The 21,701-nt window shown below is 31.5% G+C and overlaps 1 protein-coding gene and 1 long non-coding RNA gene across 2 annotated transcripts in view; both read right to left on the bottom strand.

Annotated features, from left to right (window-relative positions):
- The window catches only part of Fili (Fish-lips), a 181,655-nt gene extending 173,184 nt beyond the window's left edge, over positions 1-8,471 (bottom strand). The window contains exon 1 of the mRNA XM_077426905.1: positions 8,209-8,471. The gene's annotated coding sequence lies outside the window, so the exon portion shown is untranslated. The remainder of the gene's footprint in view (positions 1-8,208) is intronic.
- LOC143909031 (uncharacterized) overlaps positions 1-21,701 on the bottom strand; it is a 265,898-nt gene that overhangs the window by 38,479 nt on the left and 205,718 nt on the right. The window lies entirely within an intron of this gene.

Here is a 21,701-nt window from a genome sequence, read left to right as displayed (position 1 = left end):
CGATTTTCCGGGGCCCAGAATTTTAGTTTCTCCAGGATAGTGGGATTGTGAATCTCTCCTCTAAGTAATTTTACGAAATGTTTCCCAAGAAATAAATCTCTTCTCTTTGCCAGGGAGTTGAAAATATATCTTCATATTCTTTTGCTGTAAAATTAAATGTATGTATTTTGAAAATTTTCATTCAAACATGACTGAAATATACTTTCATTCATAATCCATTTCATTGAAAACGTAGAATTATTTTTATTTTTGATCCATATTTAGATGTTTTTATGATTTTGTCGTACAATAAAAATGCCCCTTTCAAATGAATAGGGGTCGCAGAATCACTTTAGCTTTTTATAAAAAGGGGTCGCTACCCGAAATAGGTTTGAAATCTGTGGTTTATAGATATAATCAAATATTCTTCATTTTAAGTTTGGGATGCAATTTTGTTCATTCTATGTTTCATTTTCTCATTCATATATGTACATGCGTGAGTAACAAGTCCATTAAAATTCCTGTAAAGGGATAGTCAGATAAGACAGAAGTGCCAGACTTCTGGATACAACCCAGGAATGCCGGACTTTGCCCAACCCAAAAGATAAAAATCATTTATATAGATCACCATTCGATCACATAAGTAAGTCATCACCATCGAGACTCCGAGAGTGGTAGTCATTAATATCGACCCCGCAAGTGACGGTCAGCACAGCAGCAGAACAAAGTGAACCAAAGTTAATAAGTGAAACAAAGTTCTACGCATCTCATTTTAAATTCATCATCGTTCCATAATTAAATCTGTAGTTTTCGAATAAATCTACCAATAACATAAATGAAACGTTTTTATGATAATAAAGAAATCTTGGTTTGTTAACCAAGTAATTGAAAAAATATATAAACTTGGCATTGGAACATGACATGATACGTACATATGTACATATATTGTTATTAATAAAATAAAGAAGGCAAAACAAAAAGAAAAGAGGGATGAGACTATGAAAAGGACAGAATCAAATTGCTTTTTCGTTTAGATTCAATATAAATACATACATACATACATACATACAAACAATATTGTATAAAGGTCGGTCGTGTATTCGAATTCGTTAGAGAGCAAATTAAATTTTCTCGAGAACGAGAACGAGCTGGTTCATTTCGTACACAACCATATCCGCTCATTAACAACCGCATATTCCAATTTTGTCCAAGTTGTGTGTTGTTCGCATTTGATATTATCCCCTCGGGTAACGTTGTCGACACATCGCGTATTTTTTATATACATATGTATGCAAAAAATCTGGCAAACACTCTAATGGAATTCGATACATATGTAATTAGCGCGTAAACTAAAATTTAATTGAATATTCATGAGATCTCAATTTTGAATAGTGTGTGTGTACATATGTTTGTTGTGTTTGGTATAATGAGCATGATGGTGTAATATGTACATACATATGAATTTTCCCCTTCTCAGTATTCCTAATTTTCATCTTAAATGCCATAAACTACCGCTGTTTGAAGTTTATACTTTTATAAGATATTAATAATCTGAAGAGATTAAACACAAATTCCATTCCTACTGCGATTCCAAATTTCTTCGCAATGATCGTTTTGTTTCCTTACATTTGAAAGGAAAATTTATGATTTATGTTTTTTGTTTAAGCTTTTGGATTATATTATATAATTGATACTTCTTATTTATAATGAAATATCCTATTACAATATCCAATCCCATCCTTTCGTAAACCTTCAATATTTCACATGTTCTACCCATTATTCCTGTAATTGCTTTTTATATTGCTTTTTTATACATACCTCCTTTACGTCTCACTTATTACAATATTCTCTTTTTTTAACAACATTCTGAATATGAGCTTTTTTTGCTTTAATTTTCTATAGTTTGATCATTTTTCTTAGAAATATATATATAATATTTATATAATATAATATATATATATATATAATATTTAATAAATATATAATATTTATTTGATATTTTTACTTTATCTGTTATTATTAAATGCTATTTTTTATGTTTATGTATGGATGTATTTATGTTTATGTTCAAATGTATTTTTTTTATGTATTATTGATGAGTATATTATTTTCGTTATGTATTAATTTATTTTTAATTGTTATTTTGTTTTTTTTTGTGTTATATTTTTTGACCATTGTGGTGCGTTAGGAATTCCTGTTATGCCACAATGGTCTGTTTAGAATAAAATAAATAAATAATATATCCTATTTATATACCATAATTTAATGCTTTTCTTCTTTGTTTTTATTACAAGGCCATTTTTATATTTTGCATTGTTGCTATTCATCTTTAGAAAATTTACGTATACATTGTCATGCTGTTTGTTTCTGTGTTTCAAAATAAATAAGTAAAATACTAATATTATTGCCTGATATTGAACATATCACGTTCTTACGCCAAAATGGTAACTCAATCAATCGGGAAAATCAAATTGCGATAAATCAAAAGTGCAGAAATTTAAATTATAGTCCAGTCAATTATAAGTACATAGTTTCGGCTGAAATTTTACCCATCAAAGTTTGATTTGAGTGATGTTTAGAAAGACGTTGATATATCATTTGAAATTAATTAATAATAGGAAATTTATTTATCTTTCAATAAACATATTATTAATTATGTGCACAATAATGGTGTATAATATGTGTTCCCACGTTACATTCTTTTATATAATATGTATGTATATTTCATGTCGTATTCGCGTCTGAGTAATTTATTGTTATCCGGTCGGAAAAACTGTCGCTCTGACAGAGACGAAAATCCGTTTGGCACACTGTAATCATTATTCCCACTGATTCAATTAAAAACGTATCAATTTGCTGACATATCGGACTCTCGCCGGACACACAAAAAGCCCGACCGTACAAAAAAAGGGGATGCTGGGCCCGTTTGTTGGAGTGGTTTCCAAATATGGGGGGATGCAGGGGGTGGCTCGGTGGTCGGACGGCTTTGTGAATCGACTTACGAGGGCTATCAAACGGGGTTTTGCCACTTGAAAAGAATAATCTGGTTTGCGAATTTACGTATTTCGTGAATGCGGCCTTTCATCGGTGTGACGTTTATTTATTAATTAATTAAAAAGTCGAACAGAGTAAAATCGATGCGATAGTCATATATGTACATATGTACATATGAATATGTATTTTATTTTGAATTTAGTCGAAAATAATCTGATATATAGGTTTTATGTAAGTGTCAAAGTAAGTGTAAGGTCAAAGATATTTTTTTGGATTTAATCTAATGGGCGTTTTTACTTTAATATATGTATCTTTATTTACAAAGATTCTTTTCTGAAAAAACATGATGGAATACAGACGACTAATGCGATTTATATTTTTTGAAGTAAAATTCTAGGAAAAAAATGGAATAAGCCGTTTTTGAATACAAGATCCTTTAAGGAGATTTACTTTATTTTTCTTTTTTTTTAATACAATACTTAGAATCCATATTAGTTTGATTTAAACTTTAATTTATGTAATTATTTAGTTCAAATGACGCATTTAACATACATACATATATAACATTAACACCAAAAAGTTTCTATTATAAAATTAATTACAACAATGAAAAAATAAATATGAAAACAAAGAAGAGAAGCATTGAATAATAGTAGATATGGGATATATGTAGTTTATATGTATGTATGTACATACATACATATATGTATGTATTGCTAAGAAAAATTAGCAAACAATAGAAATGTAAACCAAAAGAAGAAATACCAAAATGGATCAATATGAGGAAGAATATTTTTAAAAGAAGAGTAAGATCTTCATAAAAACGACTTGCAAGAATGGTTGGAAGAACGAGATAATGTGAAATGATAAATAATTGCGGAGGGATCTGATTGGATATTGGAATAGGATATTGCTTTTTTTAAATAAGGACTTAAAAAAACACATGAATCTTAAATTTTCCTCCTAGATTTCAAGGAGACAAAACCATCATTGTGAAGAAATTTGCAATTGCAGTAAGAATGTATTTCTTTATTATTATGCGTTCTAAATGAGTAATATATGTAGAAAGGGCTCCAAACAATACTCGGCAGAAAGGGCTACAAACAGTACAAGAAAATTCCCGATGACTTCTTACAAACTAATTGAAAAATAAGGCAACAGTACTATGGGATTTAAAGGGCTAAGATAATCTAAAAATGAAACCCAAATCCTATATTCCTTACTTATAATTAAATCAATATTAAAAAAAACATAAGTAAATTACAAAGGAAATGTGTAAATATTTAAAATAAGTATCAACATCATAATAAAACGTAATCCTGTAAAGTAAATATCTTTCATAATATGTCCCGAGCAATAATTCAATTTTGCAATACATATAATAATATAACAAAATTGGAATAAATACAAGTATTTCTGCCTATTTTTTCATTATTTCCAACTGTTAATAATCAATTTATTTAAGAAAACATGAATGAATAAATGAAGAAACCGACGAAACATCGAAAATTATATCACATCATTAATGAGTTTTCCATTGTGTGTATTTTATTTATTTATTTATGGTATGAATTTAAACCCTGAAATTTGTATATACATACATACATACATATTATACATATGTATATTATAACTATAGGAAGATGAACATTTGAATCGGGCGAAATTTTCATCATGAATGTGAGTAAATTCTTTTTACGAACAAAATTTAAATCTAGAAAGGTTTCGACGCATTTGCAAAATCTTAATTTATAATTGGAATGCCTTTTTGCGTTTCGCTTTAATACAAAAGGCAAACAATGCGAAATTATTATAATAGAACCGACCGTGTGTGTGTGTGTGTGTGTATTTCACGTACGATTTCTCGACGAAAACACAAACAAAGGAGAATATACACGAACGTTTTGGACGTATTAAATCGAAATAAATAATACGAGGCAAAAAAAAAAAAAAACAGCAACGGCAACAACAACAAAAGGGTCACTTTTGTGATGTGTTCGGGGTTTGTTTGAGTTGAGCGCACGCCACTGGGCCCACCCCTTACAACACCCCCCGCCCTTATTGTTCGACGCGACTTTTCCTATCGAGATTAAATCAAAAAACCCCACCCTTCGATACGTTTCCTTCGGAGAAATTTACTTTTACGTCGCTCGTAATTGCGGTCGAAGCGAACAAAACGCGTGCGTCGTAAAAAAATACGCAGTTTATTAGCTAAATTATTTCACCATCCGATAAGGCTGTAAGCCGAGCCGGGAAAGCTTACACGCTTTCCGCATCGTTATGCATGTAAAATCAAAGGTGCATGTGTTTGTTTAGAAAAGTCAATCCTTGTCTATGTGTGTATGATATCAAGGCCTTTAAGCCCACAAGACTAAGGATCAAGACTTTCATAATGAATAAATATTTCAAAGATTACAGTAAATCGGAAGGACTTATTAGAAATGATATGTTATGGGACGTTATTTATAACAAAAACAAAACAATATAGATATGAATACAGAAACAAAATTGAATTTAATAACTCAATTGAATCAAATCGTAAACGCCATATATACGTATATTAAATTGTAATACGTATTTCCAGAAAACAATACTGACGATGTTGTGTGGAACGTGTGCCGAATTTGATATTATTATACTAGGAATTGGATGTCAATTTTACATTATTTACGTAAGCATACATACTTAATGTATTATCGAATTTTGTTTGATATTGAATTTTCGTGGAAGTTTAATTTGACATTTCATAAATTATTCATCAAGATTATTGTATTTTTATTTTATTTTTATTTTATTAATTGAAAAATCAACAGACAGGATGTACAGAGATAGGTATAAAAAAAACAAAAAGTAAATAAATAATATATGTAACATCCGAGTCCAATAATAGATTTTTACAAAAATGAAAAAGATAAATATATGGAAAACAACGTAAACGTTTAATTGCAAAATGAACGTTTCATTGTTGAAATTAGCCGATTCAATCGATAATTTTCCATTTTCTTAAATGCCTACAATGACGTCAAAATTGACTCAATGTGAAATATTCGTTAAAATGATTAATCGTCAGTGTGTAGTTGAAATTCACACAAACTGAAAGTGTAAATATTTCATTGCATGTATTTGATGACAGATATTTAATTCAATTCTGTACATTTTAATAAATTAAAATGGTTCCATGTAAATTTTTGTACCTAAAGTATTCATCCTATTCATCAATTTTGCCGAATATTTATTTCCAATAAATAAGCATTTAATTTGACATATAAAATCAGTATTCAAATGTTCAATAGTAAGCAAAGATTTGGTGTCAATTTTTTTGTAACTTATCTTATTTTGAAATATAATTGGTTCTGTTAATTTTAGCACAATTCATCATAAAGGCATTGATTACAAAAATTACGTGTCCTATTTATAATAAAAATATATTAATATTCATCGAGTTTTATTAATGTTTGCAACAAAATTTTGGTACATCTTAATTCTGACGATTATGTGCAAAATGTTAAGACAATTTGAAGTGCTTGTAAATCATTCCATAGAAGATTATACGAGTCAAAGACGTATTGTAAGAACTATTTAATAAATTACATCATGAACATTTGTAAAGATTTTTAATTAGTAGCAAATATGGTAATTAGATTACGAACTATCAGAATACACAGATCAAAGACGTATTGTGAGAATTGAAAAATCAATAGAAGGAATACTTATTTAAACAGTATACTATACAGTAAGTTCTGACGATAAATCACTTCGTATCGTCAGCTTTGTATAGACCAAAAACGACTTGTTTATTACAAGTTTTAAAACAAAAACGTTTCCAATTTGTAATATAAATATGTTAATAAAAGTCGTTTTTACGAATATTAAGGCACTTCGAAGTGCTTGTAAAGCATTCCATAGAAGATTATATGAGTCTTTGAATTACATCATTCCATTTGATAAAGATTTTTAATAAATAGCAAATATGGTCATTGGATTACGAACTATCAGAATACATCGATCAAAGACGTATTGTGAGCATTTAAAAATAAATAGAAGAATACTTATTTATACAGTACATTCTGACGATAAATCAATATGCATCGTCAGCTTTGTATTGACCAAAAACGACTTGTTTATTACAAGTTTTAAAACAAAAACGTTTCCCATTTTTGTAACATAAATATGTTAATGAAAGTCGTTTTTTCAAATATTAAGGCACTTTGAAGTGCTTGTAAATCATTCCATAGAAGATTATACGAGTCAAAGACGTATTGTGAGAATTATTTAATATATTACATCATGAAAATTTGTTGAAGATTTTTAATAAGTAGCAAATCTGGTCATTGGATTACGAACTTTTGGAATACATATGTATGTACGTAGATCAAAGACGTATTGTGAGCATTTAAAAATCAATAGAAGGAATACTTATTTAAACAGTATATTATACAGTTAATTCTGACGATAAATCACTTTGTATTGACGAAAAACGACTTGTTTATTATAAGTTTTAAAACAAAAACATTTCCCATTTGTAATATAAATATGTTAATACAAGTCGTTTTTTCAAATATTAAGGCACTTTGAAGTGCCTGTAAAGCATTCCATAGTAGATTATACGAGTCAAAGACGTATTGTGAGAACTATTTAATAAATTACATCATGAACATTTGTAAAGATTTTTAATTAGTAGCAAATATGGTAATTAGATTACGAACTATCAGAATACACAGATCAAAGACGTATTGTGAGCATTTAAAAATCAATAGAAGGAATACTTATTTAAACAGTATATTATACAGTTAGTTCTGACGATAAATCACTTTGTATTGACGAAAAACGACTTGTTTATTATAAGTTTTAAAACAAAAACATTTCCCATTTGTAATATAAATATGTAAATACAAGTCGTTTTTTCAAATATTAAGGCACTTTGAAGTGCCTGTAAAGCATTCCATAGTAGATTATACGAGTCAAAGACGTATTGTGAGAATTATTTAATATATTACATCATGAACATTTAGTAAAGATTTTTAATAAGTAGCAAATATAGTCATTGGATTACGAACTATCAGAATACATCGATCAAAGACGTATTGTGAGCATTTAAAAATCATTAGAAGAATACTTATTTAAAAGGTATATTATACAGTACATTCTGACGATAAATCACTGTGTGTCGTCAGCTTTACATAGACCAAGAACGACTTGAAATAAATTTAAATTATAATAGGAGAAAAAACATACCTTAGTCAAACGTCAAACATGCATCGGCCCGATGCACCAAAACAGTCCACACAAAAAAGATCGTAACGAGACGACGGTCCGAATAAATGGTATAGATAAGGTAGCACACAAGCTACAGGTCACACACTATGCAGAAGCCCGACACTTGTCAATGTACATATGAATGTAAGTCTCGTCGACGAGAATATTTCGATTTGTGTTCGGAGACAAGACCGAGCAGTGTAAACGCGCCCGCTCTCGCCGCGGCGTTAGACGCGACTGGCGGTCTGGTCTGGCGAGCTTTTCCTCAAATATTAGCGTTTCGTAGCCGACGAACACCGACGAAAGCCGAGCCCGTTTTTCCCCCTCGGTCCACCCCCCCTCAGCCTCCCTTGACGACGCTTTTCCTCGATTTGTCGCGGGAAAGCTCGCGGCAAGTTTCGCAAAGTTATCGCGAATTTTCGAGCGTCGTGTGCGTGCCGCGCTAGGTACTTTCGTGCGCAGTCAATATATTATATGTTACATGTAATTGATCGGTTTTGTCGTGTGCGATGGTTTTTATTTTTATTTTTTTTTAATTCTATGGTTTATCGTCTATATGAAGTTTTAATGATTTGGTTTATCGTTCATATCAGCGGTTCCCAAACTGTGTGGGATGTGGGACGTGGTTTTTTACTAACCTCTTAGGGCCGGGCCGTACCGCTCAACTCACGAACAACTTGGTTGTGGGCGACCAGACCAATGCATGCAGGTAGATGGGACATGCCGCACCCGTCAACTTGTTTGTCGCACACATTTCCATACATTTTTTCGTGTCGCGCAACAAGTCGGCCGACAAAGTTGCACGGTGCGGCCCGGCCCTTATACGTTTCACATGGTTTTCGTGTAAGCGGTCATTTTTTATATCCCTTATCTCTTATCCGATCGTTTTCATACTTTGCCATATTGCTCATTTTGGTCATCAATATAAGTTAAGGTATCATCTGCAATTACGATGGTGAAAAAATATCGTATTATGATGCTTACGGACTAAACCAACGACGATTTTGGGCCAACTTTTTAACCAACATGATAAAACCAGTAGCGTACAAAATATTGAAATAAAAATTAAATTAAATATCAAAATTAAGCTAAAGAGCGAGATTCAGCTAAAATTAGATCATCGTTGATGTTTTGAATTACAACAATGTTTTGAATGGTGATGATACGCATTTAAAACTAGAGAAATATTATAATTTCATCTTGTTATTATTTCTTAAAAGTCGTCACGATATGTTACTGTATATGGACCGTCGATTCGAAAAAAAACAATTCATAAAAAAACGCGGTCTCGGATGTCGGTGATTTGTCAAAGGGTTTTTTTTCTTTCGTCGAAATAAAATTAATAATCACACATTATCCGATAAATTTTACCTCTGAAATGATTTAATTACTTGATTTATTTCGACGAGAGAAACAATTGAAGAATAAAAAAATCTGTTAGATGTGACCGACAACACCCCAGGTTAGCAAAAATCGATGGATCACCCATACATGATATATTCTCAGTAACTGTGCTTTACGGGGAAGTAAAAATAATAATTCTTTGATTTTTTTTCGATCTTAGTGCGTATCTTCGTAAGTCAAAACATCGAGGATTACCTGTATGTGATTGTTGATGATCTAATTTTAGGTCAATCTCGAAAAGTTTTAATGCTTTGGTTTATCATTCATATCAGTGGTTTCAAAAACTGTGGTACGCGTATCACTTGGTGGTACGCGGTTGAGTGCGAAATTACACAGCGTGGGATGTGGGACGTGGTTTTTTTTTTAGATAGTTTTAAACATATAGAAAAAATGTGAGGTTCATGGCACGCGTGAATGGTATAGTCCTTTTAAAACGACACATTCAACCGATGTCGTTGAAATTGTATGGTAATATTTATTCTCGCTTGACAGTTATCTATACCAAAACGACCCTTTGAACCATTTTCGGTAAAATTGTATCCTTACTTGACAGTGATCGATAACGGTGTATTACATATTGGTTAACGATCACTGTCAAGCAAGGATACAATTTTACCGAAAATCCAAAGGGTCGTTTTGGTATAGATCACTGTCAAGCAAGGATAAACACTACCATACTATCATACAATTTCAACGATATACATAGGTCGAAAGTGTCCTTTTGAAAGGACGTGTTCCACCGTGTGCCATGAATGCGTGCGATGAACGTCACATTTTTTATATATGCTTAAAACTATCTAAAAAAAAACCACGTGCTACATTCACCGCTGTGTGATTTTGCTCTAACAGTTGTATTGTACCTTTATCCTCTTCATTGTCTCATGCTTGTATTTCGTCCATAGTTATAAGTTATAGACTCTTCATTGTTGAAATAAACGTTCTATTGACGTTAGGGCGAGTCACGGGTGATATATACACACACACACACACACACACACACACACACACACACACACACACACTTCTTTCATCACTTGGAATGGGTTGGATTGGTGAGCGCGGAATGCGCGCACTTCAAAATTTCAACGAAACAGTTCGAAAATTCAACAAATCGATTCAAACAAATTCGCAATTTCAACTAAACAGTTAGAATGTTTCGTTTTGAAAAGACGGCACCATGTACACCACATTTTTTCTATATGCTTAAAACTATCTAAAAAAAAACCACGTCCCACATCCCACGCTATGTGATTTTGCCTTCGATGGTTGGTGATACGCGAAAAAAAATCAGTAATTATTTATTTATTTATTTGGAAAATTTACAGTTTATTAAGTTACATAGATTGATAGTAAAAAAATATAATTATGTTAAGTAAACCATTAATAATTTTCACATATAGGTAAAAAAAAGAAAAGCTCATGGCTAATGATGGCTAAGCTAATGGCGGACATGCAAGAAATAATGATTTACAAACATAAATAAAAATATTTTTATATAATTTATAAAAATCATCTTAATTAACCATAGCTGGCGTCAATATGTTATTTTTTATGTATGTATGGATGTATTTATGTTTATGTTTAATTGTTATTTTGTTTTTTTTCTTTTTTGTGTTATATTTTTTGACCATTGTGGCGCTTTAGGAATTCCTGTTATGCCACAATGGTCTGTTTAAAATAAATAAATAAATAAATAAATAAATAAATAAATAAATAAATAAATAAATAAATAAATAAATAAATAAATAAATAAATATATACAGTCGATGTTCGAAAATCCGGCAATTAATATAGTTTTATAAAAGACAAAAAAAAAAATAGAAAGCAGCTCCAGACTAAAGGGAATATCTCGGATCGTTTAAACCGAATTTTAAAAATCGTTCCTCGAAACAAGCACAAGAATCTCATTAAATTTTATTTGTAAGGGCATTTACTCAAGAAAAGAAAATATATTATAAGTACTTTATAATTTTTTGTTTTTATTAAAACCATTTATAAATAATAGAAATATGACGAAATAGTAGATGAATATATAAATCTTTGAGCATATTATTACTGTGACTCCTCAAATAACTTTTTTTTCACAAAATTTCTTAACAAAACAAAACAGATCCATTGCGTCTTTACACTTGATATTTTGGGAATTGAGTTTGATCACTTAATTTAACCGTTTGTTCAGTGAATACTTTCATTTGATTCATCGAATGACCACTCTAGAAAATTAAAAAAAAATCATTGTGTTTCGGTTTTGAGAAACCATTTCATTATACGTAATAAACGGTACAATAAAATTTCATATGTCAAATTACAAACCAACTGTCAAAATAATATACACTCACATATGTTTGTTGGCTCCAATGTATATTAATAAATTACAAAAAAATCTTTGAAGCCCTTTAAAAATTACGTGATATCAAATTGGAAAAATCCTTTGGACGTAAAAAGGGTGAATCTACAATAGTATTATCATTTCTCATTTTCAATAAGAGTACGTATACAAAATATGTCAGTTTAATTTTTTTTACAATTCATGATCTAGGTCTAAATTGAGTCCTCTAATTATGTAAGGTATATGTTGTGTCCTTCCACGAACTTATTTTTATTTGCACTATTTTTAGCTAATCTCACCAGCGCTTTTTGTACCGAACCTTTACTCCTGTTTATTTCATTTATAATTTAACGATTTCATTTGAAGTAATACATAATATCATAAAACCTGTCTAGATGAGGGACATTACGCTTCCCCTCAAGCCCACGCATATAAGTTATTCAATATGCAAGATACGCATAAGTGCAAGTAATGAATTCAAACACCCAACATGACTGATATTAAAATAAAAATGGTCAACTCCAAATGGTCAAAGCCGTAGAGATAAATGAATAATTTTTTCGACGAACTTTAACGTGTTCTGTTAATAGTAAAATATTTAACATTATTATAGTATTGTCATTATTAAATCTATTTAAACCTCCCTCGCCGAAGTGGGGTATGCAAGTGCCCCAATTTTTACGTTTTTCGTTAATTATGTGGTTTTCAAAGCTATACACCCTATATTTCTTGTATTCCTAGAATGAACTACTAGAAATTTATTTTAATAGATTTTGTATGATTTAGAAAAAGGGTACATCGTAAAAAATACATTTCTACGTTCCAAAGTATGATTTAAAGGCGGTAGCAATAAGTCAAGTTTTTGACTGTTTGCTTGCATATTCTTGTTGATCGATGAATCAATGTGAGAGAAAGATGCAGCTATGTTTTCGTAAGCTATTGTTTTCGTCGCTTTTGGCGCGTGGTTATTGAGTCACGCAGTCGCCTGTTAGCCTTACCTATGAGCGTTTGCATGTTGATGCTTGCCACTATTTTTTAATACATTTGAAATTATTCAACAGTTTGTTTATTTTACCCTAACAACCCAGGAGGCGACGCGTTTGAAATTATTACGTTGCAATGCCATTCATTCCCGTTTTTCCCGATTCCGTTCCCATATTTGGGCGATTTCTACAAACAGACAAACATTGATTTTTATATATTCAAATATTGGTGACAAATAGCAGGTTGGTTGATTGCCAATTTGCCAAATTGCCAAATTGCCAAATCAGGAAAAGTCGTGGGCATACACACAATAACTCCTGTAATTTTCATTGGAATCAGTTGAATGGTATAGGAACGCATACGTGAGTGACAGACAAACAGACAAACATTGATTTTTAGATTTTTTTATTTTATTATAATATATATATATATATATATATATATATATATATATATATATATATATATATATATATATATATATATATATATATATATATATGTATATATGTATATATGTATGTATATATATATATATATATATATATATATATATATATATATATATATATATATATATATATATATATATATATATATATATATATATACTAGGAAGGCTTCACAGGAAGACCCCAATGCGCCTTCCTGGATAATTAATCATAAACAATGCAGCATTTTATTATTACATAAATCACTGTATTTCTAGAAGCTGAAGAACACGATATAACAATTAATTAATTAATCACAGTATAATTCCATTGAGACATCTATGGATTAGATTTTGTACATAATTTTTGCAAATTATACACACAATAAATACAGAAGATTTGCGACAACAGGAAATATGATTATTTGCCAATTTTGAGAAACCGTTTTAACAATGATCAGATAAAATTGGCAAACTGTGATAAGAAACGATCGATTTGATCAAATCTAACCAGCAGTATGGAGGATTGAACCCACTGATCACTTGGTGCTAAACATACACGCTACCATTAAGCCACACTGCTGGCTAAATTAAAATAAAGTTATACATACATATATGTATAGATATAACTTTATTTTAATCCAAAACCACCTGATGAAATCAACGGGCACAACACTAGTAATAATATAATAATAGGAGTTCAATTCAATTCGTATCACGCAAATTGTCAGGTTGTAAGCTGATCTGCACTGTATAGTGCAAAAAGTGGAATATACACATGCATATAATACGTTATGACTGACATTCGATTCGATCGGATGAGATGAAAAACGGTGTGTAATATTATAACTACACGTTGTTTTGAGGAGTGTCAGGTAATTAGAGGACATTGTGCCCCGAGACGGTCATGAATAATGCAGACGGTATTCGGGAAAATTGCCTCGGCGGGAAAATGCAAATGCGATACACACGGAGCAGTCATCGTTTTCCTCGGACGACCGCTTTAACTTTCACTTAATCAAATTGTCGATTTTTCAGTTTTTCGACCGCTCTCGTCGCGCCGTATTTTTTGGCTCGACCGCGCCGAGCATACTAATTGCTTACATTTGCATTTTTAAGCTGCATTTTTATTGCAAATTACTAGCTCTTTGCAAACGGAAAGGCGATCGCGATGTGGGCTCGCTAGGAGGAGAATACCTCCCCCGCCCCCAAACTCCACCCACTCTGATGGTGGCACTTCAGATGGTGAAGAATTCTAAAATAAATTAGTCAATTGTTCGTCAATTGTTTTTCTTCGATTCGATTCGATTCGCGCTTTTTAACTTTTGTTAGTATATAATAGGAAATTTTATATTTTGTTTGTGAAACGGTGCACTAATTTCAGCACAATGTCTTCCAATTGACAGCCAATCAGAAACAAATAAAATTTATTTATTTATTATTTTTTTATTTATTAATAGTTTTGGACCATTGTGGCATTACAGGAAGAACCTAATGCGCCACAATGGCCTACATTCAATAAAGATATAAATACAAGTAAAATTAGTAAAAAACAGAAAAATTAAAAAGCAGAAAACATGGTAAAATAAAATTAATAAAATCACATTCAAATTAAGAAAGTAATGATGAGTGCAGGTTATCAGATAAATATGTTAAAATAATATCCGATAATCTACGCTCACTGAGGTGGAAAATATCGCATTCAGGGACGGCAGCAACGATTTCATTGAGAAGTTGAATAGCTCTTGGTATAGGAGCCATTCGAAAAAGAACTGTGCGAGCAGCAGGTATAACCATTAAATTATTATATCTACCACGCACACAATTATTAGGTACATAAAGTCCCAAATGTTCCAGCTACAATGGGCATGACGTAAATTAAAAATTAATGGGCTTGCTACAAATGGTTGCAAACCATGCGGCTGCATGCTCATTTCGATTGAATTTTTACAATGTACGAAAGACGAGATATTCATGGGGTTGCGCAGATGACATTGCGATCACAATTGATGATTGGCAATTCTTAAAACTGAGTTAGATCTTTCTGGCAAGTTTAAAATGGCAAAAGCCGAGACAAAAGTATGAAATGAGCGTGAAGTGAAATTAGCATGCGGCCGTGTGGTTTCCAACCATTTGTAGCGCAGCGGAAATTAATATCTCTCTGATGACCGTGACATCGAAAGGCAATGGAAAGCAATCTGTATAAGGGCAAATATGCTAGCAAGAATGTTTTTCACATGATGAAAGCGGCCTCCCTACGTCGTCGTGTATTTTTATAGTCAAATTGTTTGCTTGCTGCCGAATCTTCTCTGTATGTTCGGTGGATGGAGCTGCTTTATAAATATACATTAAATTGATTAATTATTATTTAATATTATATGACATTTGTATTATCAATATATTTTTTATATGGACGATGGGGATTGCAATATTTCCCCTATCGTCCGGAATGAAAAAGTTATTATTATTTTTACATTCAAGAACGACTTTACATCAAATTGTATTAAAAACTAATGTATTTTTTTTTTAATCTATACCAGGAAGGCCTATTTTTTTACTCCAGACAATTCTTTTAATAGATAAATAATATTTAAAATCTAAAAATATGTATTTACAATCTGTTATTTGAAAACATTCAGTAATGTTTTTTTTTTAGATTTTTTTCTTTTTTCGGTTTTCAGTGGCAATGTCCAACTTCAGTTTATTTTTTCTTTCAGTTATCATTTTATTTAGAATAAATAGACTATGATTTTAGAAATGAATTAAAAATTATTTATAAAATTGTTAAAATTAATTAATTATTAGCCGACGACTAGCTTATAGTCAATCAATTAATTTTTTTTTTTCAGAAATTGCTTTAAAAAATCACTTCCGGTTAGTATCGTTCATTTTAATAAGGAATCCCCAATTGCAACATATTTTTATTAAAATTCACTTATACATATATTATTTATGTACTTTTAACAAGCCTATTAGTTCGCCTTCGCAAAAGATTGAGCTGAAATTCCTACAGTCTTCAAATCGTTTTGAAACTTCACCATTTTTTTATTGATATATTTTATTTGAAATGAAATTGTGAGTAATGTCTGATTTTAAACAAAAAGGTACAATAACATCCGTAAAAACTCTTTATATAATATAATTTAATATAAAAAAATCCTATATATAACACTTTAGTATATTATTAAAAGCTATCCAATCTACTTCCTTCCTAATTTCCGTTTACGATCTTTCTTTTTCTCGTTATATAAATGATTTAAATTCCACTCAACCATCTCCCATCACAACTCATCGAATTCATCTCAATTCTTGAGATAATGACGAAAAAAATTAATACCATTTTATAAACATATTCAATTCCTTTTACACACATCATACATTCCATTACTAAGACATGTGCTTCAGTTTACATAACTTTACAAAATAACTTATTGATTTGACTTAATAATACACTTATTGACAAACTACGCTTATGTCGATAGCCTCAGAGAGATGAAAATTCATCAAAGATTCGGCGAGATTGAAAGCGGTTAGTTAACGTGGAACTTGCATAACTTTGTTTCCGAACTATTGCCAATTTAGATAGGACATACAAGTTATCCTTGGTTAACTAGATATTATGATAGTAGTGCATGTGTTGCAACATGGATACACGAGTTATTACTTACTTGCCACCGCTGCCAATTTAGCGAGACACTCTCGAAGAATGGAACACTGAGAGATTGATTAAATTTCATCAGAAGACGAAACTTTGAAAATTACCACAGTTTTAGTATGTAATATGTATAATATTCAAGTGTGTGTGTGTGTGTGTGTTTGAGATTAAAAAGCACACAACTCTGAAAGTATCAAAAAATCTGACCCGATGCTTTGAAAGTTTGTAACAATGCTTGTGAATGCCAGATTGATTGTCAATTTTTGGTTTCAGTTTTAACGGCAAAAAAATAACAAGTACGGTTTCAATTAGTAGTTCTGAAGCCAAGAGGTTCCAATTTAATGAATTTAATTGTTATAAACGTAAGACGTAGAAGTGAATCTTAGTGCTGGAACTATTATATTTGTCAAATTTAATCATTTAAAAAACATTTCAATGAATTTAAATCAATTGTTTATTTTTATTTCATTTCAGTTCACGAATAACGGCGAGCCTCGCTCTAGGCAAAAGCTGTTCGCGAATATTTAACGTTTCAATTTTCAATTCACTGACACCGTTAGTGAATAGAGATGAAAATTTTCAAGAAAATTAATCTCCATTCAATGTCGACTATAGTTTATTTTAATACTATCATCTGTGAATCCGTACTTCGTACACAACATCTACGTATTTTCTTCAGATAAATGGCCATTCATACCAGTCACTAGTGACTATTAAGTTGCCCATTGTGATATAAAGTGATGTCAGTGCGTGTTTTTCATAATGATTCTAATTATTTAGTGGTGTTGAAATTTTCTTAAGCGTGTGAAAAATAAATTCATTTGTTTTTGTTTGAAGTGAATTTCAATTTAAAAAAAAAAAAAATTAAAAACATACCTCTTCTATACCTAATTTGTATATAAAATTATTATTTTGAATAATAATACTAATAATTTTATTTTACTACCGCCATCTATGTTTAAAACTAAAAACTGGATTGACGTCAGTCACTTTTCAGAATTTCAAATTTCAAAATGAGCAATATTGCAAAGTATGAACACGATCGGATAAGAGGCAAAATTTTTCAGAATTGTAATCGTAAGTGAAGCTAAAAGGAGGTTTGTAAAAAGAACAATAGTCGAAATCGAGTGTGCTGTTTCAAAAAAAAACACGTACTACATATGTATGTATGTACATGTAAGCAGTGGTATCCTTTTGTTTCTTCGGGAAAGTGTGCGTGCCGGGTCATGGGAGGGAAGAAAAATCGCGCTTTTCCACGGTCTCGGGATAAATTACATTTCAAACAAAAATGCGTGCATAGGGCCGCGGCCATAAATCGTAGGCCTTTGCCGCCGAAACGTACTATTTGTATAGTGGCCTCGTGGCCCTCCCGAGAATCCCTTCCGTTTTTAATTAGTTACATCGCTGTGAACTCTTCCTTCATTATTTCGGGCTTTCTTCTTCGCGTGCTTTTTTTTACTCCTACCCCCCCACCTCTTTTCCTCCACTCTCTCTCTGTTTAATTTGCTCTCTTCGGAGGGCATGACGGCTCGTGGCCCTCCCCGCCACTATGGGGAGGGCCACCGTCAGCCCTGCTTGGTTTGAATTATTGCTCGACAAAGAACCAGCGCAAGAATACCAATATATACCGGTTATCGTACCCCTCCCTTCCCCCATTCATCTTTGCTTTCCATAAAAAAAGAATTCGTATAAAATTTCAAAACAATCACCGAGCCTATGCAGTAGTCCAAAACAAACACGTACCCACATATTTTATTTTATTTTTACATATGTAGGTATATACCAGGAGAGCTTGACAGGAAGACTTCAATGCGTCATCCTGGACAATTAATACAACAAACAACGCAGCGTTTTATTATTACATAAATCACTGTATTTCCAGAAGTTGGATAACACGATATAACAACTAATTAATTAATTAATTACAGAATTAATCCATTGAGACATCTATGGATTTAGATTTTGTACATAATTTTTAAAAATTATACACACAATAAATACAGAAGATTTGGAAATAAATGATTTTTTGCCAATTTTGAGGAACCGTTTCAACAATCTATCTATATAGATATATATATATATATATATATATATATATATATATATATATATATATATATATATATACATATATATAAATTCTGAGAGTTTTGATAGATTCCATCCCTAGTAGAATAAAAGCTGTGATAAAAGCAAAAGGAGCCGCAACCAAATATTAATTTATTTTTTATTAATTTGTAAATAGTTTATATGACCGAAATAAAATAAAAAATGTACATGTAAACAGTTATTTTAATCCCAAATATCATTCTTGCGCGACATCGACACACATTATCATCTACTATTTATTTAACGACTTTGGGTTGGTTTTAAACATTTAAAGCTGAAATTTCACGCATAATCTCCTTGTTTCACTTTCCATAAAACACTGAACCGATTACGATGGATTTATTGTATGCATGTCCGGAAAGATTACTGTGAAAAAAAATCACCGAAAAATGGTAAGGGAAACGGGAAAAACGGGAATGAGTGTCATTGCAACGCTATAATTTCAAATGTTTTCGCGTCGCAACCAACGTGTTCACTGCCTGCGTTGGGACAACAAATGGGAACGTGAACGAGAACGGAAACGGGAACGGGAACGAGAAATGGAACGGGAACGGCAATTTCATGTGTTATTGTGACGTTGCAACGCATTCCGGGTTCAGCTAGTATCTTAAAAATTTGCTTTATAGGCTCTCTTTATCTCTGTTATATATTTTTTTTACTTCACTCGTAGGTTATTTATCGTTTAATGATTCAATGAAAAAATAATATATGTATGTACATAGCAGTTAATAGGCATTCCACCAAGAAATGAATATATTCATAGATAACTGCCATATGTACCTACATATATGTACGTATACCCACGTATAGATATTTCGCACACGTACAATATTTGGTTTCGGCTCAGTCGAATATGTTCACATATACATATGTATGTACATACTCGTACATACATATACATATATATTCGTCTGGAGCAATATCGGCGTTCGAATAACTCTATCGTTCTCATGACTAGAGTGGAAAAAGTTGATGAGGCAATCTCTCATCCTTTATCATGCCGAGAATGGCCGCAGGATTGGCACTCTTCCGCTCGCATAAAAAAGCCCATTTCGGCGCATTCACACTACTTGAAATTTTATTATGGAAAAATACCCCGCATCCGAATATTCCAGTAATATACACACGAATGCAAGAAAATATGCAACGTACATGGATGTACGTACACATATATATATATATATATATATATATATATATATATATATATATATATATATATATATATATATATATATATATATATATATATATATATATATATATATACATATGTATATGGAGTGTATAATTAAGAAGTTCATACTTTTGAAGCGCATTAAAAGGCGCAGGAGATCCCCTCGGTAACATTGTTCCACACTACACTAATGAGTTTTCGCTGTTGGCCTGGACCGGCGAAATTCCTGCGAATAATTCATTCTAGGTGACTTGGGATACTCTCCTCTCTCATCCCCCTGTGTGCATATAGCGTTTAACACCTTGCCCGCTCCTCGCTAATTACCCTAACGAAAGTTCGAAACAATCGTCGGAATACGTTGAATTCTAGTATCGCTCGGAAACTCTTTTCTACTGTCTACGCGACTCTTTTTAAATTTTCCGAGATGACGCGAAAAATAGTGAAGGCACAAATAAAATTATAATCTTGACAGTGATGGATATTCATGAGATTCAGATAGTCACGTTTACTGTGATCGATCCCCATGGTGACCTTACAGCAGAAATCCTTACAGCACACCTTCATGCATCCAGCTTTATCGGTTTTTGCTTTATTTATTTGTTTATTTTTATTTTTTACAAAATACCCACCTGTAATATCTTAATGGAAAAATCATTGACATTTATAATTGGTCAACAACCACTCAACTAGTTTAGCACAATTTACATTGAAGAGATCAATTTCACCAGCTACCCGGTTGAGCATATATATCGCTCTAGATATTGGAAACGTTGCCAACATATTTGTGCGAGCCACAGAAGGAGAAAACAAATCACGATTCCTCAGGTCCCTGAACTTACTAGGTGCATACAATTTAAATTCATTAAGAACCCGAAGTTGTGTACTATCCCATTTTAATACCTTACAAAAGTGCTTTCCCAGAAACATAGTACGACGAGACTCCAATGAGTTAAAACCTAACGCTCTAACCAAACGGTTTCTCATATATCATATAAAGATATATGAGAAACCGTTTTTGGATTCTATCAATCTTAAATGAATGAGTCATATGGGTAGAAAACTCTGTAATGCTACATACTAGAGATTCATAAAGAATTTAATCACCAACGCACTCTGGAAAGGTTTACTAGCTCGTAGTAAGAATCTCAGTATTTTTGTGGCCTGCAAACAAATATTTTCTATGTGCCGTTTAAAATAAAAATTATTTGAGAACATGGCCCCTCAATCGCAAAATTCATCCACAAACATTAATTCAACACCATTTAGGCGATAGGGGTAAATCAAACAATTTTTATCTTTTCACATTGAGGACACAGTATTTTTGAATGCTATAAGTTAATTTATAGATTCATGTAGAACAGGCTTTTCCAAAATATTCCGCCTA

The sequence above is a fragment of the Arctopsyche grandis genome, chromosome 1, assembly GCF_051622035.1.
Source record: "Arctopsyche grandis isolate Sample6627 chromosome 1, ASM5162203v2, whole genome shotgun sequence".
Classification (NCBI taxonomy): domain Eukaryota; kingdom Metazoa; phylum Arthropoda; class Insecta; order Trichoptera; family Hydropsychidae; genus Arctopsyche; species Arctopsyche grandis.
The sequence above is the reverse complement of the archived record's forward strand: the minus strand, read 5'-3'. Positions and strand labels throughout refer to the sequence as shown.